The sequence below is a fragment of the Phacochoerus africanus genome, chromosome 1, assembly GCF_016906955.1.
Source record: "Phacochoerus africanus isolate WHEZ1 chromosome 1, ROS_Pafr_v1, whole genome shotgun sequence".
Lineage (NCBI taxonomy): Eukaryota > Metazoa > Chordata > Mammalia > Artiodactyla > Suidae > Phacochoerus > Phacochoerus africanus.
In genome coordinates, this window is record NC_062544.1 from 188,264,371 (window position 1) to 188,291,664 (window position 27,294).

Sequence of the window (27,294 nt, forward strand, 5' to 3'; positions counted from 1 at the left end):
AGTTCTTTTTCTAGATCTATCATGAAGACAAATACAGACATTTGTGAGGAGTACACATAAAGCATTTTATCTATTTAAACTTCGTGAATCACATAGATTTATTTCCTAAACCTTTCTGTAAATTCTTCATACTCATTCTATGCCTGGAGCTAATATTTATCAAGCATCTACTATGGGCCAAGGAGGAGCAGTTATTCCCCCTGTTTTATACATGAGGAAATGAAGTAATAGAGAATTTAGGTAACTTGCCCAAGGTCATAAAACTAACACTGTAACATAAGGTTGAAACTACATTTTCCCCTTTAGATATCTCCATGCAATGTGAATGTATTCTTTTCATTCAAGAGATTATATACGATGATCAGTAATGGAAAGGGAAGTGAGCATAGTTCTCTGGGTCGTTCACATACAGAGATCTTACATAGCCTGCAAGGAACTTAACTGACTTGTGCTGTATCTCGGAACTGTACTAAAAGCACTTCTATTTCCCCCATTTTCGGAAGAAAAGTTTTGTTTTGCTGGGCAGGAGAGTCTTTGACATCTTTTGGTCTGAGAAAGATGTTCATACACTATGAAAAGGCTCCTCCCCCCCATAGGAGGGGCTTAACCTCTATCAGTCTTCAGTCTCTTCACTGTGTGGCCTTAGGCAAGTCACTGGCTGGACACTGAATCTTCCTTCTTTGAAAAAGAACGGGGCTATTTGATCAAACTCACTATTTCATCGTACAGAATATCCCATGATTATGGGTTGCTAGAGGAAGAGATAAGTAGGTTAAAACTGCATAGAGTACTAATATTTTCTTGTTCTTCCTCTTTTTTCTGTCTTTTTAGGGCCAATCCCATGGGGCATATAGAGGTTTCCAGGCTAGGGGTCAAATCAGAGTTGCAGCTGCTGGCCTATGCCACAGACACAGCAAGGCCAGATCTGAGCCATGTCTGCGACCTACACCACAGCTCATGGCAGCACCGGATCCTTAACCCACTGGGCAGGGCCAGGGATCAGACTTGCATCCTCACAGATACTAGTCGGGTTCATTACCGCTGAGCCACAACGGGGATTCCCCATAGAGTAGTAACATTGACAATGGTTTACCAGAGAGAAAAGGCCTAGACAGTTTTTATTGAACCAAAAAAAGTTTCAGTTCTTATAATCTGGAAAAGGCAAAATCAAGTTCTCTGTAATATTTCGATTATAAGATATGTGTAGAGAGAAAGGAGAGAGTGCACATAGGTATGAATTCTGAATTTCACTATTCTTATTTTTAAAATTCTGCCTCCTATCTTGCTGTGATTTGGATACGATATCCTATCTTTCCTCCACCAAGAATGTATTCGCCCAATGCCCTATTGGGTAACTGTTTCTAATGGAGAAATTCTGTACAGGTTTCCCTTTCTTTATAGCAGACAGCAGAAACTGATAGGCATCTCAGTGTGACTGTTTTCTGGCTCTGGGGACCTGGATGCCATAAATACATTGTAACTCCCACTAGGACCACAACATAACACACCTGAGTGGTGAGCCCTTTAAGATCTACTCTCAGCAAGCTGAGCCAAAGTAGCATTTTGCTCAGAAAATGTGATGGGAGGGGGGGACATCAGCTCCAAGAGTCATTGATACAGATGCAGAACTGCCAAGCCTTGGAATAAAAATGGCCTGTCTTGAAAAGGAAGCAAGATTAGAAACATGACAATATTTCATGATGAGGCCCATTCAAGATCCATCTCCAGAAGTGGGAATCAGCAGGCTTGAGACAAAAAGGGGACTTTTTATCACTGTGAAAGTGAGCCCCAAACAAAGGGTGGGCTTGGAGCTGTGTCCCCCGTGGGAATAATTGTTTTCTCATCTGAGAGTCTTTCTCCCAGAGCTCAAGAACAATTGAGACAAATGCATTCAAAGGTCAACAGAACAGACAATGCTGGGAACTCCAGGGAACCCAGTGGCAAGTCCCCCCACCCCCTCGCCTGTGCTTCCGTGTTACTACAGAGAGAACTGACAACAGCCCAAGTAGCTTGAAGAAATCTGATTAGAACAATCTTGCAGCGTTCCTGAGCAATTTCTGTGGTTTCCACCGAGTTCCTCCTCTACTGTAGTCTGTGCCACAAATCTACCACAGATTTGGCTGAATAGATGATTTTCTTAAAAAGAATTATCTGTGGTGGTTAAGCCTTATTTCGGATGATACTGTAGTAGGAAGTCATCATGGAAATACCAGCACATGACTTATTTTTCCTAACCTCAGAGCAATACCTGCCCCCACTTGAATCTGATCATTTAAAGTCACTCATTATGCAGGAGGATGTTCTGATGAAGGAATAAAAAGGAGCTGAAAAGTAGGAGAGGACAGATTACTATGCTCTTATCAACTAAAATTTATGCAGAGACCAGTTTTTCAAGAGGCTCAAAAAAAAAAGGGGGTGTATTTTTGCAAGACTACAGTAGACTTTTTCAAGAAAGTAGTATATTAAAAATAAAAACAGGATAAAAATAGAAAAGAAATTTATGAAGGAAATTCAGAGATGTGATTATAGCATCACACTAATGACATTACAATTAACCTCAAAGGCATTTCCATGCAAACTTCCCTTTCCAACATAAGTCACTCCAGCCAAGGAATAATCCTGTCAGGCTGAAATACTGCATACTTGGTGTGAGTCTAAAAGTGTTTCGGCTTTCTTCATTTTGTTTTTATTGCCAAGTTGGACAGTATTAGACAGAGCTGTTCTGGAGTTAGAGGGATACAATAGTCCGCAGTTTTAAAAGTTTAAGTTTTTTTTTATGCTCTTGACTCAAATGCACCTTTTAAATCCCAAACCACTCTTAAGGCTCACACCAGGCATTACTATTTTAGCTCACTGGATATGACAATATTGGACACAGTGAAGATGCTAGTCAGTGTTTTTCAAAGAAAATGCAAAATCACTCGATAAAACACATGCTGATTATATATGATCCAGGCTTTTCACACTCACATATAAATAAGCATTATGGCATTAGCTTGAAAACACTAGTTCTGGCTTTCTGGTCAACCGTCCATTTACTTCTAGTAAAATCTTCCAGAAGGGGTCCATAAAAATCTGCTCTGCTTGTGAAGGAAGCTGCCAACCTTGCCAACCCCTTATATGAAGAGCTTCCTTAGGCCACCTGAAAATATGACATGCCTGGCTAGAAAGTGCCAACTCTGATTGTGAGCTGGCTGGTGGTCATGCAAACAGGCCAGTGAAGAGGCAGTCAACAGCACAAAAGAAGCCACAACAGTATCCTAACAAACGCTCCGAAACCAAAGGCCCAGAAATTATGTTCTTCAATTGGCCATGGCCTCTCTTTTTCGGCCTTCAGAGCTTCCAGTGATGGGCTGAATCCACAGAGAGACTGCAAATACTACCCCCCTGGTCTCCACAGACAGAATCAGGTGAGGGTCCTTAGAGGTAAGACAGGCCCACTGAACTGATGAGGGCCTAGGTGTGGATTCTATTTCTGCCACTCTCATAGCTTCTGGTCCCTTCATGCAGGTCATCATTAAAATCTGGGCCTCTGAGTGGCCTGGCTAAGGCAGCTGCTCTGCTCATGCCCCCCTCACCATGAGTATGAGAGTCTGTGTATCTCTCTCATAAGCCTCTACAACCAGCCACTGTTGTGCTTTAAATCACATTAATATAAGACTATTTTCTAATTAATTGAATTAATTCTCTATTCCTTCAGCTATGAATTCTTTTCATGTCATCATCTAATGTTGGTCAAAAATACTTATGAAACATGGAATTGATTAAATACAATAGAACTAAACAAAGAAGAATCCAAAATAAAAGAAGATTAAAAACTGCCGAAGAACTCAAATCAATAACATCTTTTTGGCTGCACCGGTAGGCATGAGGAAGTTCCCAGGCAGGGGATCGAACCAGCACCACAGCAGTGACCAGAGCCACAGCAGTGATAATTGCTTAACCCGCGGAGCCACCAGAGACCTCCTTAATTACATTTTTGAGTTGCTTTCCGTGCCACAGCATTTTCTGCCAAGGAAGAATTACTTCACGGGGCTCCTTATAGGTTATACTTGAATATACAAATATTCTCTTTGCATTTACCTCTCATCTTACAGAAAATCTTTTGGATATCTTGAGGCAGGTACCTCTTTTCAGAAGCCATTAACTCACATACTCACCTCATTTCCCTCTAGGCCAAACCTTTGTTACTCAAATCTGCCATCTTGGCCCTTCTCTAAATGTTCTCTGTTAGTTCCAAAAAGAAAAAAAAAAGTCCATCTGGTGGGCTCCCTTTATCACGTATACCAGTTTTTCCTTTCTTGAGAAATTTGGGGGTAGGAAGCGTCTTGCCTCCTTAGTAACATGATGATGAAGTGATCGCACTTTACACAGAGGACCATTTGCTTTTCTTTGGGAAACTAGGTCAAAGGTTGCCTTCATGGGGGATATTATAAATAGACCAGTCTTCCTAAAGGAAGTTTGGATGGATTTTCAAGATACCAATTCATTACTACTTAATTCCTCATTTTTTTTTAAGTTCAATCTCCAAAGATGTTTAATGAACATCTATTAAGCATCAGGCTCTAAAATTAAGTTTGCTCCTCAGAACTCCAAATCACACTTTGAGCTCTTTTCTAGAAGGGTTATATCCTGGTCTGAAAGAACCCACAGTAATGGGACTGACTGGTTTGGCCTCAAGGTTTTTGCTGAAAAAAGAAAGTGGAGCTTTTACCTTCTAGAGTCCATAATCTAACTCTCACACTAGGATAATTCAAGTTTATTTTCTACTTGGTCATTGTGATGGCCAATCCTTGGCTCACTTCCACAGTAGACAAGAACAGTTGTTGCCACATACAAGGTTATTTCTCTTCACTGACCACTGCCCCACCTCACCCCACAGGAGCTGCAGTGACAATGAGACTAAATTTGTTCTTAGTATGAACATAATAGCATAAGTAATATAATTATTTAACTTGCCCTTGGAACTTTTATCTGTTATCTTATCTCCATTCAAAAACATTGTTCTTTAAATAGCTTTTTTTCCCCTTTATCATTCATTCCATCATTAGCAGTATTTCCTCTCTAAAGGATTCCCAAAATATTCTTGGCTGAAATGACATCTCTTACAGTTCTATATGTTATTATATCTACAGTCTTGATTTTTCTCAATTATAGTCTCCTATTTTCCTTTTGTTGTATCTGTTGATGCTGATTGAAAGCTTCTCAAAAGAAACACAATTCATGCACTACTGTATATATTTTCATTCTTTTATTTATACAATTTTTTCATTCATCTATTCATTGATTTAAAAAAACTTTATTGAACACCTCCTTGCACCAGGCCCCAGGCTAAGCTTTGGAGATGAGAAAATACACAAGACTCTCTAATTCCCTGCCTTTCAGGAGATTATATTCATGGGCTGAAGAACACACCATAACAAGGACATATGCAAGTAAACTGGCAAGATACTTGTAGCCCTTGGTGAGTGCCATGAAGAAAATAAAACAAATAGGATGATAAGATTAGGAGAAATAGGAGGAAAGTTTAGACAGCTGTGGTCATAGAAGTCTCTACTGAGGAAGGGATACATGAGCCAAGACCTGAAGCTGGAACAAGTGCCCCAGAAAGAAAAACCTTTAAGGAGCCAAAAGGAAGCCAGTGTGGCTAGAGCACTGGAAGTGAGTGAAGAGATAGAAAGACAAATCATGTATGGCCCCATGGCCAGGCAGGGAATTGGGATATTATTCCTTAGAGTGAGTACTCACCATATTTTTTTGTTTGCTTAATGAAATGATATGCAAATGTAGGTATTTATCCTACTGATTTGGTCTAGTTTGGACAGTATCTCAAAGTTCAGTAATAAGAGGCTTTTTCAGTCTAAGTGGTTAATCCCAGGTCTTTCTAGGATTCAAAATGTGATACCCAATGATGCTACTTTATTTTTATTTATTTATTTATTTTTGTCTTTTTTGCCATTTCTTGGGCCGCTCCCGTGGCATATGGAGGTTCCCAGGCTAGGGGTCCAATCGGAGCTGTAGCCACCAGCCTACGCCAGAGCCACAGCAACGCGGGATCCAAGCCGTGTCTGTAACCTACACCACAGCTCATGGCAATGCCGGATCGTTAACCCACTGAGCAAGGGCAGGGACCCAACCAGCAACCTCATGGTTTCTAGTCGGATTCATTAATCACTGCGCCATGACGGGAACTCCTGATGCTACTTTAAAGCCATTCGTGCTCAAGTTCTGGGGGGCCCAAGCCCACCATACCTGGTACCCTCGTACATCAGGCAACATTACCCCTAACCCAGTGCATACAGGTCAAGAAGACAGGCCATGTAGCTAGATCCCATAAGAGATTCAAAGCTTTTTCCTCTTCTCTGATCATGTGAGAAGAAATTCAGTTCCAGAGGTTCTGTGAATTTCCCATTTTTCTCTTGAATTCACCTTTTTGAATTATTCCAAATTCTGGTGGGCTTTCTGAAAGACCATACCCAAACTGCCATTTTGAGGCCATTCTACAACAAAGTGAAAAATGACTTGGACACAAGAATCATGTCTTTTGAAATTTTCCAGCTCCATTACTGTAACCTATTATTTGCTGTCCTTCCAAGCATGATATAAGCAAACCACAATAAAAGCTTTTGTTAGGAGCCAATTTAATAGCTGAAAGTTTGATCTTTAAAAAAAGGGAGGGGGGGTGGAATCTTCAAAGAACTTATGTATTGCAACTGGCATAAGAATCACACAGTGAGCTCTGAATTTGGAGAGAGTAACATCAGGCACATCAATAGAGAGTAATGCATTTACAGGAGGAAGTGGGTCCAGGAGGGAGAATAAGGGACCACAACCCCATTTTACAAGGAAATCCAGTAACCATTTGAAAAACATACATATGTATATACATCGTTCTTAACTATGTTTGTGGTGTGGTTTGGAAATGAGAATTTATAAAAAATAAAAGTAAAAGATTTTTGTATTAACCACACTATTCAAAACTTCAATGAATATTTGATTCAGGCCCCAAACACTGCCTGTTGCCAGTTTTTCTGAGCTTAAACTCTCGCATGTCCCTGTGCCAAGCTGATTTTAACAACCTCTACCTTTCTAAGCAGCCCTTTCATGTAGATTTACTTGAAAATGGCATCTCAGCCTCTTGTCACCTCATGTTCTCTTCCAGACCATTCACCCAGGTCAGTTTCCTGGCAGGTCCTCAGCAAGCAGTTGGGGGTTCTTCATAGACTGAGCTTGGAGTAATTATGCTCTGTAATTGTGGAGTCAGGGTCTGTCTCCCAGTCAAGATTAGAAATGCCAAGTCATTTCCTGTTTTCAAATCCAAACGAAAGATACTGACGTCTGATACTGGTTCTCCCACATTTCAATTATCATGGGGCACCCTGGAGCTGCCTTTGAAGGATTCTCTGTTTAGTACCTGGATCCCCAACATAGCACGCAATCCTAGACCAACACCAAAGAATACAGAAAATGATTCCTGCTCTCACATTTGAGAACTCCTCCAGTCATGTCACCTACATTATGGCAACTTAGGTCATATGGAACTGGGGATCTCATCTGGAGATGGACTTATTATTGGATGCTTTGTAGAAAGAGAAGGGCATCTGCAGAAAAGGGAGGTGAGAGGCATTTGGCACATGTTAAAGGGTAAAGCACCCTCTTCTTAATTGTACAGATCCTTGTGTTTTACAGCACATTAAACTTTAAAAGGAAAGGTAGCAAAAAATGAGCATCTGTTTTTTTCTCATATAAATTCAACTCCTAATAAATACTAAGCAGAGTTTCCTCAGACCCAGTTGTGGGCAGATAAGCAGTTCCATACACGCAACACTAATCGCAGTGCTCCCTCAACCTCCCTCAACTGTCTTTTTATTTCTCTGCCAGTGAAACCAGCTTTTAGCAATTGGGTTTTGGGAAAGATGACATGCTCCCAAAGAATCATAGCCAAAATAAACAGGGTTAAGATGGAGAGTAATACTAAAAATGATTCCTGTTTATTCCATACTACAGTGCTTTCTATTGTAAAAAAAAAAAAAAAAGAGAGAGAGAGAGAGAAAAGAAAAAAAAATGCATTCTGCACCTAAATTAGTCACAGTAATGTGATTTTCATGCTGGAAATGAACCTGGGCATGTCCCCCAATTTCCTAACATTGGAGGAGTAAAATATGTGTTGCTGGTTATCAGATTTTTAAAATACACTTCCCTTTCACATCCACTTATTTTTCTTGAAAGTGACACAAAATCTATAACAGAGTAGATAAGGTTACCAACTGCCTGTTACATTTTATAGTGACAGCTGTAAAACTTTAAAAAACTGAAATGTAAATGTGTCCCTTCGGGTCAATTTTCTATAGAAACGTGCTTGTGGTACAATTTTCTACAAAGAAGAAGAGACAGATTTTGGAGGTGGACACACAGGCCCTAAAATAAGGAGCTCATGAAGGTGTGCATTCACATCCCCCAAGAGGTACTCCGTGCCATCCTAATGCTAAACCCTGAGAAAGATGTCAAGAGTCATCTGTCCCCTTTGTCTGCTGCCTTCTTTTGGTTGGGAAAAATTAGCCTTTTGGATTCCATCAAGAGGCTTCCATATCTTGAAGTTAAGCCAGTTGAATTAAACTATCAATTTAGCCAATTATGTCATTGAGAAAATGATGGGAAGAGAAAGAAGGAAGGCTAGAGGTAAGAGATAGGAAAGCGATTTAGGAGGAAAACTAGAAGAAAAGGAGAAAGAAAAGAAAAGTAAAACAAAGAAAGGCCAAAAAGAGAAAGGAAAGAGAAGGAAATGAAAGAAGCTACATACTGTAGAGTCTATGCTGGTTAAAGAAAATTCTAAGAAATGTACTAAAAATCCTTTAGTTACTTACAGTCACTAAGTTGATCTGTTTGTGTGCAAATCATTGATTTGCCATTGTGTAAGTTAAAACAGTAGCCCAACTTCCACTTCTTTTTTGTCATTGGCTCTTATTCCTGGCCATATTTCACATTTCAACCTGCTCACCATATGTGTACATACTTATGCTTTCTTTGCCACTAATTGCTTCTTTTTTGACAATACCATCTATATGTGCATAGTATATGGCCGTTTTTATCACTCTAAGCCTATTAATGCCCAGACTTATGGTTCCCAGAGGAATTAAAATTAACCAGCTCTCTAAATATTGTTCATGAGTTGGAAAACTCCTGTATTTTAGAATCTCACTTCAGTTGTATTTAATTGGTTTGCAATATTTCACCCTTCAGGGCTTGCCCTTAACTTTTCAAAGTATATATTAAAAAAAATTTATGAGAGTGATATGAAAGGCAAAACTTAGGAAAAATAAACACTGCTTTTGGACAATGATAGTACTTATTCTATGATTTAAAGGCTGATTTTTATAGTTTGGTAGAAACTAAACTCCTGTTCACTTTCCACAAACTTCTATTATCATCAATGTGATTTTTACCTGTAAATAAGATCATGTGCTCTAACATCAGAAAACATAGGGCTCTATATAAACCAAGATCTCTTATGGTGGATTTTTCTCTCTCAGAGTTAGAGATCCCTAATATATTAATTTATTTTTTTAGTTTGTCATAAAATGTTGCTTTTTCTTTCTAGAGTATGGAAAGAAACTCCCCTTAAATACTTAGCTTTTGAAGAATGGTCACTTTGTATGACCCATAAAACAAATCACTGACAAAATACCCTTAAACCCCAAAGAACCATTTATTGTTAATGACAAATGCACTCACACACACAAACACACACATACAAACACACCACACACAACTCCCAAGTATATTAATAGTGTTTACTATTCTTCAAAAATAAAGTGACAGGTTCTATGGATAAATGACAACATATCTAAAGTAGAACTACAGACTGCTATGTTTCTGTTACCAGGACAGAGGAAAATATATAATTTTGTTTACAGAAAGAACAAATAAATTAATATAGTAGTCATAAATAATATGTGTCATAGCCATGTAAAACAGAGGTCTTTTACACCTTCATTCTTAGTTCCCCAAAATAACAAAAATTTACTCTCTCACTCATAGGTCCTAGAATCAAGTCATTTTGCTTAAAAAAAAAAACAAAAAACAAGTACTATCAAGAAAGTTTGAGTGGGTACATACAATTTGGAAATGCTGGCCCAGCCATGTTCAAATAGAAACTTCCTCACAAGTAAACTTTATCTTAGAGTTTTGCAATGTAAGTAACCAAGATGACTTGGCTTTCAATTAATATGTGTTAAACAAATGAGTGAACAGAGAAATGAATGATAAGTAAAGAAGTAAATCCACATGGGAGTATCAGTTGGAAGTCTATAAGAAAAGAAATCCACTCTCAGGCTGATTTTAAGTAAACTTTTTCACATCTCAGATGATCTGCTGTGTGCATATTTCCTACCCTGACAAAAAAGAAAAAGCTATTCAGAATTTCCCCAATCAGAGGTTCTGTGTCGTAAAGAGCTCTCATGGGAAACGGGTAACCCTGACTGATGAAGATCAATGAATGAGAATGCTTTTTACTTTTTACTTTATATAACGGTGCTTTTCTCTGTGAATAAATAAGATACACTTGTATAATAACAAGTGGCACGTGATTATTAATTGTGAATTCCTAGGTCAGGAAACTTTGACTTTGTGCACATGAATATTGAGACACTTCACTATGCTCAGACGTTCAACAAACATACCACTCGCTTTCATCTGCTCTGAGTCTGTCACTTGACTTTCGACCTTTCATTTGGTACTGTCCTGTCATTTCTTTGGTTTTGCAAATTCTAGCTTCTCACTTGACCTCTCCACTGTGACCTTTCACTTGATCTGTGATCTCATAAATTCTGAAATCTCATACATGTAATTGGGGAACAAATAAACAAAACATCTGGATGAAGCTCCTCCTGAATTAAGTCTGAGTAAATGAAACATAGAATACAACATTTCAAGACTTCTGTAAATAACTGGATAGCCACTAGGACGATATGGGAATGGTAGAAAACAACTTTTTAAGAAATGACTATGATACATCACATTACTATAAAAATAGTTCATAACAGTTAGACTACAAGCAAAAGACTCAGAATTAGCTTCCATGAGAATATTTCTCTGGTCTGATGACATTAAAAAACTAAATTTCTCCAGTTAAAAGTGAAACACTTTTAGTGTAAACAATACTGAATTTTACTATCTTATTGCTCAAATATGGGAATAAGAATTATTGTGAAAGAGGAGTTCCCGTCATGGCTCAGTGGTTAACGAATCCAACTAGGAACCATGAGGTTGTGGGTTCGGTCCCTGCCCTTGCTCAGTGGGTTAAGGATCCGGCATTGCCGTGAGCTGTGGTGTAGGTTACAGACTCGGTTCCGATCCCGCGTTGCTGTGGCTCTGGTGTAGGCTGGTGGCTGCAGCTCCGATTCAACCCCTAGCCTGGGAACCTCCATATGCCCAAGAAATAGCAAAAAAAGACAAAAAAAAATTATTGTGAAAGAGGTACCAAAAGATTTTACCTAGATAATGATTGTATAACTTACTATATAGTATTCAATATAAAATTGGTATATTTTAAATGCTATCTGATCACCCTTAATCCCTCATTCTCCATAACACTGTTTTATTATCTTGGTAGTAGTAGTTACTATCTGAAACTATCTTTATCAATATGCTATCTTTCCCCAATAGTGTACAAGCTGCATGAGGGCAAGAAATTTGTCTGGCATGGTAATTGCTGAGTCTTCATCACCAAAAAGACCACCTGGCCCTTTCTAGTTGTTGAATGTCACATAAACAAAACAATGTCTATCATAAATGCAAGTGTCCTCTCCAAACATCGTTTCACATAATTGCACACCAGAACAAAAGTCTAAAGTAAGTCTTTCTAGCTAGTTTTAAAGTTTTAATTACAGTTCATCTTTTTTTTTTTTTTTTTTTAGGGCTGCAACCGCAGCCTATAAAGCTTCCCAGGCTATGGCTCAAGTATGACTATGCCACAGCCACCACAACGCAGGATCCAAGCCTTGTCTGTGACCTATGCCACAGCTCACAGGCAACGTCAGATCCTTAATCCACTGAGCGAGGCCAGGGATCGAATCTGCATCCTCATGGATGCTAGTCAGATTCATTAACCACTGAGCCATAATGGGAACTCCTTCTTTTCTTTTCTTTTTTTTTTAAGTCCAACATCCTTTAAAATTTATACTGAGATTTTCAGTATTGGCATCTTATTTTACCTGTATTACTTTTACCATTAAGATATTTTTCTCCTACAAAAACAAAGACCCCCCATCCCTCAAAATTAATAAATGTCGATTATTATCCTCAGATGCCAGCACTAGTTCAAATCTGAGATTTAAGTCACACATCTTACTAGTTAGAATATAGTCACGTTCCTTTCATTAGATTTCTAGATTCATATATTAGGAAACTACTTTAGATTCACAGTGATATGAAGAGAGCTATGAAACACTAAGGATACCTAATTTAATATTTTGTAACCTGAAAGGACCACAAAATGTTATACTTAGGCATGTTCTAGCTAAAACTTACGATTCACCTCAGATTACTGTGGTAAACTCAAACAGAAATCACAAAATAAACAAATAAAAAAATCCACAAATATATCACTGAACAAAGTAATTACTAAAAATAATTTAAAGACAATCTTTTCCAAAGGTTTAGCTAGACTTTGTTATAAAGATTTGCATAAGATATTAAACCCCTTCCAGAGAAATAAATCTGATTAAAAGTCACCTTTCTCTTAAATAAGATCTTCCATAGAATCCAATTAAAGAAATTTCAGTTTGAGTATTTAGAAAGAAAAAAGTGAGTGTTTACTTTCCAAATGGTGACAGAATAATATCTACAAATCTACAAAGATTATAAACTGACATATGATAAAATTTAATATGATTGATCCTTTAAAATTTTAACTTCAAATAAATACAAAGAAGGTCTTATACTTATTTAAATCTTATTTGAATATATCACATCTTCAGAAAAACAGATATATAATAAGAATCTATAATAATAGATGAATAATATATATATATATTTGGAATGTAGGGTAATTATCACCTTTCATAAGTTCCGAAATACTGAAAGAAGTGTTAAGAAATTTGAATTGTTGTTAAAGTGAAATTTAAACTAATCACAAAAACAGAATTTTCTGACTTCCTTAAGCTAAGTTGAATGAATGTTCAAAGTTTGGCTAAAGTTTGAGGTTCTTTCTTGTTTAATCCAAAGCAGTTCATTTTTCCTTAAAGGTAATCAAAATAGTCAGACATGGTACAAATCATTTTGTTGGAGGAAAATTATGTCTGTGGTTTATTTAAATAATGTAATACCAATAAGGGAAACTTTAAAGAATATTAGAGTATTTGAAATATATAGAGAAATAAAAATGGCAAAGCAAAAATATAAAAGAAAATTAAGTACAGGAATTACTTTGTAGATACCACTGATATATTGGTCATACTAACAGTATAATATATTAAGAATAAAATCTAAGTAATAACTATCAAAAGAAATAACTCCAAAAGTTCACCTCAAGGGACCACTATTAACTATTTAGGACTATATATTAAATTATAATCAAGATTTCAATAAAAAGTTCTAGAACTTCAGATTAAAAAAAAACTAATGTGGGAACTTCAGGAGATATTCAGATTGTTCTATGTCTTAATAAATAAATTAACAAAGTTACTAATTCTGAGTCATAGCCTACATTAATAGATTAACCCAAGAAATGATACTTTTCCAAATACGTAAAGAATGGAAACACCAGTTACATTTTAAAAATTACAAGGAAATTAGTAGAAACAGTTGTGGATATTATAAAAAGCAACATGGAAATTTTGAGGCAAAAAAGGACAGAGAATCTAAATCTATTGTGTTGATATAACAAAGCCCAGACTTAAAAATAAAAGCAAGGTTTGCTGGCTTTACTTATGCTTTAGGTAGAAGCTTTTTACTACAAGAATTCAACTGCTGAAGTTCATTTCCTGTCTTTAATTCTAAACAAGCAATTTGCTGATAATTTCCTGTCTACATTTTCATAAAGTAGAAAGAACATGACTGGTTAAGCTTAATGTTTCAATAGCCAAATAAACTTCAGCAAGCATGGTTTAGGAAATTTGACAACTATCTAGAAACTAGTTTTATGATTATAAAATGTCTGAAAACTGTTTATCTCCCCCAAATGTTTGAAAATATTCTGAAGGCCTTTGTGATTGCCTCTTTGACCCCAAAACAAATAGAGCACCATGGCTTTGCCTCAGTGGGCCCAGAGCAATTAAAGTCAAAAGGGTATGAATCCCCCTGAACTCTGAGCTGTTCCAACAAAGATGAGGAAGAAATTACCTCTGGCTTGGTTTCAGCCTACAGCATATGCCACCCCCACCACCAGCACCACAACATACACACTCCCCACTCCATCTTTTTGCCTAAAGTAGAAACTTGCTTAAGTTTCTTAAAAACTTGAAGTTTTCATAGACTATGTCCTTGGATCCACAGTTACCAGCATTTTTGGTCAAAAAGAAACTAGTGCATCCCTCAAAGGCACCCCAGTGAAACCTAAGTTAAGTTTTCAATTAAAGATGAAGAATGACTTATTATTGCTTTAAAATGAGGCATCCTCTGTCTCCTGTTGGGACTGCAAACATCTTCCATGAGAAATCTACCATAGCATCTGCAGAAGTGGGTCTTAGGAATTGTGTACTGTTGCCAAGGCTCAGAATAGGGCATAATCCATAAAACCATGAAATATGGAGACATTTGATAAAACTTCTGCAAATTCCAGTTTGTGCCACTACCCACCTCCAGGTGCCAGCCAGTGGTAGAAAAGGAGTCAAGTACTAATTACAAAGGGAGATTTTATTAGACAGATTTAAAGGGAACAGATGAGTCCAAATCCCCTTTTTTATTATCTATTGTACACTTAGCTAATGCTTTCTCCTGTGAGAAAGGCTTAAACAGTAAGCACAAATAGCACAATGAAATTGTAATACTCTCTCAGCGTGGACCTGGATTATTTCAGCCACCAGCAATGTGAGTAGCTGCAGGTGTTGCACTAAATAAAGTAATATAAAGTGTCTAAATTGTAACAGTGGAAGTACTGTTTCAAGACCCTTGTCTGCTTTTTATTAATAGTCAGATTCCTTCCTATCAGCAGCCACAACTACCTTTACCCTATTATTCAGGAACAATATTTTGATAGGCAAAGATCTATTAAAATTACTGTTGATATTTTGTGACCGTAGTCATTTTGGAGTTGAATAAGCGTTCAATCTTCTCACAGAAGGGGAGAACGTAAACTTGTGATTCAGGAAAAGAGGAAACCAGGGGTTACAAAGGTGGAGAGGCCAAGTAGAATGAAACAGACCCCCTCCATCAAGTAAAAGACTTGGCAGGATAACTAGAAACAGACCAACCCTAAATCTTTGGGTTCATGAGCTCTTGGTAACATAATTAAGTGAAATAAAACTAATATTCCAGTGTTAAGTTTCATCTTAGCGTACATCGAGCAGCTATAAGTAATAACACCAGGTATAAAGAGTTATCATCACAAAGTATTCATTTTGTTTATGGAATGGACCTTAAAGTAAGGGGGAACTTCTTCAGCACATTAATGTAATTTCTAAAATGGAGAAAAATTATCTTCACAAAGAAAACTGTCAAGTTTACCTTACTCTTTCTATCAAGCAGCATTACTGTTGGGGGAAGGTGGGCTAATCACTTATTTGAAATTTCCTACAAAAATGGAGAGCTCCAGATTTCCGAAGCATTTGTTCTTGAGAAAAGAACCCCTAATACCTAGGGAAAAAAAATGTTGAACAGGAAATGTTTGACCAATGTTGCATCACAAGATTTCAAAAGAATTTCACTTTGGCTACTTCAGTGAATCAAGTCAGGACGGGACATTCTTGATTTTTTCATAGTCTCCAAGTGTCTACAAAATGAATTTTTTTAAAAAATTAACAATCCTAAAATTTTTCTGAAAGTTTCCGATGGGTGGAAAAAAAGTAAAAATCTTCTTCTAGGATGAAACGTAAAAAAGTATTAGTGCTGAGAGAGTAGATAAACAACATTAGTGATCTGTGAATAGCATTCAGGAAATTCCATTTATCTGATGAGCTGTTGGCTCACTGAGCAGTGTTTCATATGTCACCAGCTAGCTAAAGCTCCCCATTGTGTGTACAGATTTCCTTTAAAGGCGTTTTAACATCGTTTTGCACGTTAGGAGATAGTTTCTTTAGAAGTTAAGGGGCAGACCTAAGGAAGGAGTCTTCTTCCTATTTTGCTTTTGAAATTGATGTCCGTCTGCAGCGCACAGCACAAATCCCTAACTCAGGCTCCTTGTCATAGGAGTGCCTGAGGCAATCAGCCCATGGTTTCTTTTTGAACAAGCTTTCTTTTAACACTTAAAGCCAGGGATGATTTAACAGAAAGCGTCTCAAGTCGGTGAGCTACGGCCCCTTTAGACTCTACCCAAACAAAGCTACTAATGTGTGGTCAGTTTCTTGGCAACTCCAGTCTGGGCTGATAACGCCGCTGCCTGCTATTCTCCAAGGAGCCGGCTGCTGGAAGACTGCTCGGAACCTCATCCCCTTGGTGCTCCTGATGCGGGCGATCCTCCGACTGCTTGGCGCCAACCACAACATGCTACCCACCGTGAGAGAGCAGGACGCGGGCTGCTCTAGTCAGGACTTATCGTCTATCATACTGATTGACGAAACCAAGAGTGAGCAGAAAAAATAAACATGAACAGAGGCTGCAGTGTATAGGCCAGTCAGCTGGGAGTTTTAGTATTTGGCCTTGGTGATCCTACTCTCATGGTAGGTTATCTTTTCCTTGTGCTATCATTTATCATAACTTTGAGGGCCAGGGAGAGAAACAAACCTACAATTTTTCTATTGGTTACATTCATTAGACTGCTTTTTTTCCCTTAGCAGTCCTTCCTCTGCCCTCCCCCCCATAATAATCCCATCCCCTCAAAAGTATTCCCCAAAGAACAGTGAAATTAAATCTAAATACAGTTCTCCCTGTTTTACTCCTTTTCCAGCATAGATCATTGCAAGTAATTAACCTTTGTTATTCCATCAAATGTAGAATGCAAACCTACATGTTAATTTACTTAAGTCAGACCCAGTAATAAATCTGCTTCTGTAGCAGCTAAACTCAATGAAGATCCTGGATGTTGTTCAGTTATTCGGATTACTAACATCTTCTTCTTAAATAATGGCACTTGACTTTTTCAGGCACAGACCATGTTTTGTATTGGTCTTGACAGCCACCATAAAGTACTCCCCCAAGTGTCAGTAACAAAGATGATTTGTATGTGGCTTGCAGTCTTCCAGTGTCCTAATAGCTTTCTCATTCCAACCCAGGAACATGGAACACAGGGCAGCTGGTTAAAGCTGATACAAGCATTTCTTCTCTCAGCAGGCTATTCTTGCATAACCATTTATTTTGCAGAGTTTTAAAGTGCCTGAAGGATTTAATTATGTACATAGACAACCCCTATAAACTCTATTCTAGGGTTTTTATTGACTTTTGTGCTGGGCAGCTCTTAGGCATTTCAATTAAGTGTTTTTATAAGAAAAACTACAATATTGTAAAAAAAAAATTCTTTATAGATACTTCCAAGCAGTTTTCCCCATTCTGATTGAATAAACTCTATTTAATTGACAGAAAAATTCCAGGTTAATTCGAGGTTTAGTTTTTCCACTTTGGGAAAATATAGGGTTTGAATTCCACACAGATCTGTGAAAATGGACCTGCCAATATCAGGGAAGGACCAAGGGTGGAGGGAGGGGGACAAGATTACTCAGTAACATACTCTGGAAAGTCGCAAGGCTACCTGTTACTCGGGAGTTTCAACTCATGAAGGTAAAAACCTGAATGCAAAATTTTACATGTTCCACTTAACAAGTGCAAAAAAATAAATTACCGAATTCATTTGGAGCACCCGCCTGACAGGTCTAACCCTCAAAATTCTCCAGGAGACCCCAAAGCCCCCTTTGTCTGCCTTCTTCAATTGCAGGGCTCAAGTATTTACAAGGCTTCTGCAAACCTGCCTTCATTATGATGTGGGATATTTCGGTCCCAGCAGGTGGCCAACAGGAGACCAGACCTGCCCGTGAAATATGTAATACTTTTTCATATACTTTAACCAGAAATGTGCCCCTCCGCAATTCTCCTAACTGTTCTAATTTCCCTTTCTCCTCTTAATCTCCTCAGCAAGCCATGAGCTTGCATTAAAATCTACCTAAAACATTTCACCCACAGGCAATGTAATTCTGAAACAAGCAACCAACATTTCACAGCTCTGGAGTAATAGATTAATTTGAACCTAATGTTGCCGTCGTTTACTGCTCCAAATGTTCTGGTGTAGACATAGCCCCAAGGCACGGGGCTGTGGCATGCACAACTTTGGGAGCCGGAGCTACAGTTGGCTTAACATCTGTGCATCACATTTGCCATGTGCCTCATTATCCTGCACCCCACTGTGCCTACCTGTCCCCCTCAGCTTCTCAGCCACAGGCGATCCAATTTTTTTCCCCTCCAACTAAGAATCTTTGTTCTCCTTCTCACTTACTAAATTTTTGCGAGACCTCTGCACCCAAGCCGTGGGGATTCAGTCCACGTGAACAGCTCAGGTCCTTTAGATTCTTAATTCTCCATTAGGAAGAGGAAAATCACAGCATTAAGTTTCTGACATGCCACTGCATAAATTGTGCCATTTGCAGAATCTCCCAGAGTCTTGGACCAAACACGGGAGCATGTAATAAAGCCTGGCGTTGTTGGTTTTGACTTTAACAAGTTTGGTCAGTTTCAATTATCTGTAAGCAAAAAAAAAAAAAAGAGTAACTTCCAATTCCAGATTTAAGGGGGACCAAAGAAAATAGTCACAGAAAATAAAGATTGTCACAACAGAAATTAAAACCAAGGGTCTTGAGCTATTTAAGGAGTCAGTATTTCAAAGCATATTGCCACAAACACTTGATATATACAACCTCCTTCCCCCTAAGAAACAAGGCTTTAAAAATATATGTAGTAACCAAGCCAAACAGCTGCTTAAATTTTAATCCTGCTTAAACAATAAAAGAATGGTATGACTTCTTTATTGGTTTTCCATTGGAAGTGTTTGGGGTACCGATTTAACAAGAGACAGAAGAAAGATTCAGTGTTGCCAAAATAATTTAAAATATGCAAAATTTAATATCTGCTGTTCTTATTATAAAGTGTAGGCATTAGTTATCACAATAGCATTGATAATGAAATACATAAAAAGCAACAGAACAGTCATTCTAGTGTTTGGATATAGAAAAACCATCATCCTTGCCACAAAATATAAGAAAAAATTCAAATCAGAAGAGTTAGCCTCAAAAAGACCAAAACTAGGACTAAAGAAATTTTAAAATGTTATCTACATACTCCATATGACAAGCTGGATTTAGGTAGTAGGCAACACATAAGAAAGGTGACTTAGAGCTCTTTATTTAGTTGTGTGATAGGAAAATAATTTACTGTGGGTGATAGGATAGTAATTAGTTTTAAATGATCATTTTCCTAAAACTAATAAGTTAAAAGATAAATCGGATTCGAACAATGCCTACATCCCATCACTCAGATTTTTAATCCCTCGGAGAATAAAAATTGAGGCCTAGGAAGAGAATTTTTTAAATGCCTTCCCCAAGTAGAAATATGCTTTGCTCTAGAAATCGTATTGGATTTCCATACTTCCCTACATAATCCTCAAAATCTACACAGTACAGAGCATTGAGTCTTGCACATTTCATTATATGCTTGAATTAATTTATCCTATATGGAATTTGTTACCTTTACAATAAAAAAGTCGCTATTCATTATTGAGAGTGGACAGATGGAACATGTTCAACTTAAGACATCAATAAGAAGAGAGGGAAAAACTTATAATCCATGTGGCACAGCCTTCACCATCTGGTAGTTCCCCACTTGTCTGCCAAGGCTTTTTTCCCAAATAAAAGTGAACATTTCTCTTTGGAGTTAATGGAACTTTCTTAGATACCGACCCTGAGTCTGATTTAAAGATAATAAGCAACCATACAATTAAAATAGGAGATTTTCAAAAATAATCCATAGTGTAGAGGAAGGTTTTGAAACTAGCTGAGAAAAAAAAATTAAAACAATTACTTATCTAAAAGCATTATCAAATGAACAAAACAATTTTTTGCTTTGGTAAATAAAGAAGGCCATTGAACAAGTTATCCCATTCCCTAGAAAAACACATTGTAAGCTACATAAATACAATACTGGGCAGGGGAGAAGCTGGAAGTCTCAGGCTCAGACTATATTTGGACAACCTTCCTAAGCCCTTTATCTGGCAGATGATGCCTGATGTGGAAACTAGAGGCTCCCTGGACAGGTAAGCGTCCCAAGCCACAGCTGTTACAGCAACTCTTTACTAAGATGCAGCACACAAGCCTACTACCACTCTTAGAGATATGTTAAATCCTATCACTTCCCTGTAAAACTCAAGGAAATAATACCATCTACTAACTTTCTGCGTTTTACCTCTCCTCCAATATGTTTGCTTCTTACTTCTGTTGTTCTTTGCAATAAGCTATCTCATTATATGAAAGATATAAGACCAGTTCTTTATGTATTCTGCTGCTAGCTCCAGATCCTATGAGTAATAATAGGAAACACACACCCATTGCTCTGGCAATTACCTACCATTTAAAAGGATCCTTGTACAGCAGAAAAGGTAACTATCTACCTAATTCTTGTATTCCAGGATTAACAAAGGACTCTACTGTAACAATGTAATATGTTTTAAATTTATTCCTTAAAAGAATTTCTAAAATTTATTAGTGATTTAGACAATAAACATTTATTAAACACTATGTACTTAACTCACAATCCACAAAATGCAGACAAAGAAGTGATGGATATGCTATAGTACTTTAGACACTGAGAAATTAAAAAAAAAATTACTGGCAATTTTAAACTAAATTTCTGGACACTAAAGCTGACTATACAAAATACACTTCTCTCTAAATTACTTTGTTAAAAATGTGGTGGAAATACATTAAACCAAAATTTGGGTCAACACAGTACTAGCGAGGTGACTTTTGCCAGTTGCTCTACCAAGCTGCTCAATTTCCTACTCTCTAAAATGAGAATTATTACAATGATACCTACAGTGGAATCATTACGAAGATTAAATAAGACAATACATGTAAGAGCTTAGGATTGCACCTGCCGTAGAAGAAAAACAGTATATTAGCTACTACTATTTTTACTACTTGTGAATTCAGAATTTAAACAAATTTTAAACTGTTTAACATCATTAGAACCACGTAAAACTGTTTGTGAAAATTACTCCAAACTAATTAATCCAAATCTATGAGGATAATTATAATGCATACTTAGAACTGAGACCCTCTGATGAAGATTTTGAAATTCAACAGTTAGGTGATCCCCAAATGATTTGCTTTGGCTACTTTCTTGTGTCTTCCTAAAGCAAAGCCTAGCTCAGTGATTTGTATGTAGTAGATGTGCAATTATCTAAAACCGCTGTCTACATTTACATGGCACGAATGCTTGATCTTAGAATTGTTTCTACACATGGTATATAACATGTTCAAGAATGCATTTCTTTCTTTCTTCCTTTCTTTTGGAGGGGGGGCATGCACCCATGCATATGGAAGTTCCCAGGCTAGCGGTCTGATTGGAGCTGTAGCTGCCAGCCACAGCCACAGCCACAGCAATGCTGGATCTGAGCCTCTTTTGCAATCTACACCACAGTTTATGGCAATTTGCCAATCCTTAACCCACTGAGTAAAGCCAGGGATTGAACCTGCATCCTTATGTGAGCCACAAGGGGTACTCCCAAGAATGCATTTCTAAACATTGTTAGGGAATACCCTTTTATTTCATGTCTATTTGACATCTCTCCATTCACCTCTTCTCTCAGTACTGTTATCGGTTGAATTGTATCATCCCATAATTTCATATGTTTAAGCCCTAACTCCCACCCAGTACCTCAGAATGTGGCTGAATTTGGAGCTAGGGCCAGTAAAACTGAGTAAGTTAAATGATCATGGGGGTTGGGTGGTGCTAAACCAACATGACTGATATCCTCAAGTGAAGAGTAAATGTGAACACACAAAGAGGCAACAGGGACTCACACACAGAAGAAAGGCCATATGAGTTCACAGAGAGAGGGCGGCCATCGACAAGCCAAGGAGATATGCCTTGGAAGAAAACAGATCTGCCATCACCTTGTTCTTGGATTTGGAGTTTTCAGAAACTATGAGAAAATAAATTTCTTTTGTTTAAGTCATGAGTCTGTGGGGGTTTTTTTTGTGTGTGTGATTGGTAACCTTAGAAAACTAATACGAGTCAATTCATCTTCCTGTAGTCAATTCATTGACCAATCCAATAGGTTTGGTTCCAGGCTCCCCCTACCCAAAAGGCTCTACCTCCCAATATATTCTACCACGTGTCATATTTATTTATATATCTAAAAGCTCACAAATTTAAATTTCTTAAATTACAGACTATCTAATTTATCCTTGTCTACCTAACACCACCCATGGACCTGGCATCGTTGCTGATTGTATGAGTGAGTGAATGAATGAATGAATGAAAACCAAAATGATTACCAAGTCAAATAAATGAAGAATGAGTGCTTATAGAAATGGGAAAGAAACTCTCATAACAGAACTTTCTCTGACTGTATTTCTCTGGCTGATGTGTAGTGCCACCCACTAGTGCTACTGATAAGCAAAGTACACAGATATAAATAGCCGAAGAAAAGGACAGAACAACACACAATTCTATGATCTCTGGACTACTATGAACAATTCAATCAACAAGACCTACAAATATTCCTTGCTTAAGATCTGCAAAGCTTGCCTGGCTCCTTGCCCAGGGCAGAAGTATGTTCACTCTAATTCAGGCCAATCTATAGCCTTCTACTTTAAGGACTGTAAAAGCATTGCTGGGATTTGAAAATGTGGCCTGATATAGCAATGAGCTTTTAAAAACTTTGATCCTTAAGAATCTGTTTTTAAATAAAGGTATGCAGTAATAAAATGTGCAAGTCTGGATTGTATTGATTGAATTAGAATTATGGAATTGTTGATAAGTAATCACATTTTGGTTACAGTGACTTCAAACATGGTTTAAAGCTCAGCAGAACCCTAGGATGCCACTCCAATATTATGGGAATTTTATATCACTCATTCATAGCACAAAAAACCAGAAGGAGGCCCTCAGGGATTATTGGTAATGACATGACAGGGAATTAAGGTGAACCAACCAATTTAAGTTTCCCTCTCTCCCCTTCTGTAATTGAATGGAACCGAGGTTACAGACCCTGCTTCAAAAAAAAAAAAAAAAATACAATAAAACTGTGTGAGCGGACATCTTGTTTTTATTGGTACTTAGATTCTGCATATGATTAAGCACAAACTTGCCAAGAATTAACCACTCCACCAACCCACTGGGTCTGTTATCAAACTTGCAGGAGCCAGGAGTGTTTCGAAGGGAAATGGGGGGCGGCTGACCTGAAGCCCACTCCCTTGGGTCAGTGCATGCTGGGAGGGGAAATGAGCTACAGAGCAGACAATTTTCAGCTTCAGTGGTTTTACTTTCTTTACCAGGCCTCACAAAAACACACTGACAAAACAAAGGACACAGAATTAATGACCCATGCATTCTGTCAATTGACTCTTAGTAGCAGTGGCCAGTTCACCTTAATTTTTTTGTTCACATTGAACATGTAGCCCAAGGCATTGGTTAAGGTTCACTTAAGAATTCTTCAAAGGCATCACTTGGTTTTCATTAATTTGTTAACTGTAACTTCTCCTTTCTGTTGAGGAACCCACAAACCAAGTAAAGGCCTTTATGCAAAATGAAAGAACAAAAGGCAAATGTTTCACCAACCAGCCCTTCTTTTGCCTTCAGAGAAATCATTTCTCCTTCATGACTATTAGAGTAATGGATATCCATCAGATTTTTCTAGAACTTAAACTATGTTTAAACCTTCTTCATTTTTCTCGGAAATCCAAGTGTCCACTCACAGCTATTGTAGAAGGATTAGCAACATCGTAGCTTGTTATTTCTGTGAGTAATTAATTCCTAATTATACCTTTAACCAACAATTGCTTATGAAACCTAATTTGCGTACACATGAAATATGGTCAATATTTGGTCTTAAATCAAATTTAAGGATTGACCAAAAAGCAGTAAGAATTCAAAAAGATGTGTAAATGTAAACTAGTACTCACATACCTGTACAAAGATTATACCACCTTTAAGATGATCGGAACACTTTGTATTAAAATCTTCTCTCACTTACTGGCCCACAATGGACACTTTGATATTCAAGTAAATTTTTCTCTTTGCTCAAAAGTTGCAAAGAAGGTTCATCTCTCTGAATATCTTTTTTTGTAAAATTGCTAAAAAGTTGAACAGTTTTCCTAGGACACAGAGATAATGAATACTGAGGCACCAAGGGCAGGGTCTGAGTTTTCTTTATCAAGTTTGAAACCAGAATATGGGAAGAGGCAATAGTTGCTTTTAAGCTTTGTAGGAAGTTGGTAGTTTCAACATTTCTCTTTATAAAATACATACATCTATATATAGAGAGAGATAGATCTATATCTATATATATATATTTATCTCAAGAGTTCTAACGTGTGAAGGAGCCTATCATGAGGCCATTTGGTAGTTTTTAGCAAAGGAAATGGATCCCATAAAGCAAATGTACCATTCCTTTCTATAGGCTTCTCAGACAGTTATAAAATATGATAGCAATGCTTGGTTGGTACAACCTCATGTTAGCTGCATCTGTCAGCATTTCCATTACAAACCCTTGATTTTCAAGGGTTTATAATTCACTGTGAAAAGTTGCTTTAGAAAGAAAGTTGGCAAGGCAGTCTCAGCCAGGGAGTTTATCAAATTGAACAAATCTTTGTTTAGCTATCTCTCAGTTCTGTGAGCCAAGGTCTACTCCCTGCTCCACATGCCAAACTTCAGTGACTTCAATGCCAGCGAAAGGTTTTCTCTTTCTTTAAATTCACTCCACAAGAGCTTCTCTCATTCTTGTTTCAGAAGCCGCCAGGATCCAGCTCATATCCTGTGTAACCCAGTGGGAGAGGAGCCACATCATATGTAACCCTGTAGGACATATGAATCGAGTCTTGGCCAAGTGTCTCCAGCATGAAATGTGGACAGCATTACAGAGAGGCCTGGAACTTTTGAATATGTGTGTAATTAAAATGTAAGCACATTCTACTACTGCTTGCAAAGTGAAGCTGTGCTCATTTGTTAAAAGCCTTGTTGACTGTGGGAGCATGTATGTTTTCAGGGTAGTTCTAATTACTCAGAATATGAACTTATTGCTACATTGTCTTTGAAGAAACAGAGGAAAAAAGACAACTCAAACCCTATATATCATGTACTGTATATCTGTTGCATAGTCTTTGATACACATTTATTAAATACAGATTTTGATATTGGAAATTAATTATAAACCTGTTCTTGATCAGAAGTGGGTATAGGTTAATTTTAATCAAATATGAAATTATACTATTTCTAAAGATATAAGAAACCCAGAAGAGATAGCTCTGGATAGGATGGTTATAATAATTCATTTTTAAAGACTGTATTAAAATACTTTTGGGAGTTCCCATCCTAGCTCAGCAGTAATGAATCCAACTAGGATCCAGAGGATTAGGGTTTGATCCCTGGCCTCGCTCAGTGGGTTAAGGATCCAGCATTGCCCTGAGCTGTGGTGTAGGTCGCAGACACAGCTCAGATCTGGCGTTGCTATGGCTGTGTCATAGCTGTGACATAGGCCAACAGCTATAGCTCCGATTTGACCCCTAGCCTGGGAACTTCCCTATGCCATGGGTGCTGCCCTATAAATAAATAAATAAATAAATAAATAAACAAAGTACTTTGTAAGATATTTATCCCTAGATATAATAAATTTCATCTAATGTTAGATATACTAGCCTAGGTGTCTTTGACACATAAGAATTCAAATCAGACAAAAATTCTCACAAAAGGAATTTGAAGTCTGAGAGATGTAGCTAGCCATGATAATGTTATAAATGTTAGGCATCAGAAGAGAATAGCAAAGGTGTTTCAATAGATCAGAGAGTGAAGTTATATGAGATATGCCCAAGTACATAAGAACATAAATAACCTGTACTATAATATGGTAAAATATTTAAATACAGTAACATTGAAATAAATATTAAATTTCATATACATTAAATTTTATATAAATCGAGTTTAACATTTACAACTATAATGCATAGTTTGATAAATGCTTACTTTGTGTATTTAAATATAACAGATACTGAATTAATAATAGTCATGTCTCAGACTAATTCCTTTCTTATTAAAAGTTTATGCTTAGAAGTATTGTCATAACAAATCTGTTAAAAGGTTGGGGCTGTGAACTTACACAGTCCAGGTAGCTGGCCCACAGAGGCACTAGGATACACCACACTGCAAATTTGGGTGTCATCAACAGGTTTAGAAGGCCTTTTGTAGATGGCAGGCTAGCAGATGGCTAAAGCCAGGGATGTTTTGGGTTTGTTCAATGTCTTAATCTATTCTCAAACTCTGGATTTGGCAAAACCAAAACCACATTTTGCCAAGCACTTTCTTCCTTAATTTTTAAGCCCATGTGCCTTTTCAATGAAATTTAATCCATATGTTTCTTATTTTTTTACACTTAACTCATCAGATATTTTTTATGTAAGAGCCATTTGACATTCAAAAGCCTTGTGAGTCTCTTTTAAAACTAGAAGTTTTTTTAGCTTTTTTTTAAACTAAAGGTTTTTAGCACCCCCCCCCCAAAAAAAACAGGAAGTTGCAACCTGCCAAGAATAAATGAATGTGAACATGAGCACAATATGCTAATCCAATGCCAAAAGCTTTGAATTGGGTTGGAAATTTCAACTTCACAAAAGTGCCTGCTATCTTTTTAAAAACATATGCCTTTGCGAATTTGGCTGCATCTAGACAATGACTGACAATTTAAATTTAAAAAAATGAACTTTACTAAAGCTGACCAATGAAAGGCACAAGAAATATCTCTTTGGCTTGTCAAAAAAGGAATTCTCATCAAGTCCATTTGCAAAACAAGCAACCGCTGTTACTTTTTTTTCTTGAGCTATTTGATTTTATTTTCTAAAGATTGTTTGGAACATACACCAGTAGAAAATATATTAATTATTAGGACCTTAAAGTTATGTATTTCATGGTAGAAAAATATGGATTTATGCATTGCATATTTATTTAGAA

The 27,294-nt window shown here is 37.3% G+C and overlaps 1 protein-coding gene across 7 annotated transcripts in view; it reads right to left on the reverse strand.

Annotated features, from left to right (window-relative positions):
- The window catches only part of MECOM (MDS1 and EVI1 complex locus), a 583,264-nt gene that overhangs the window by 143,422 nt on the left and 412,548 nt on the right, over window positions 1-27,294 (reverse strand). The gene's annotated exons all lie outside the window — the stretch shown is intronic.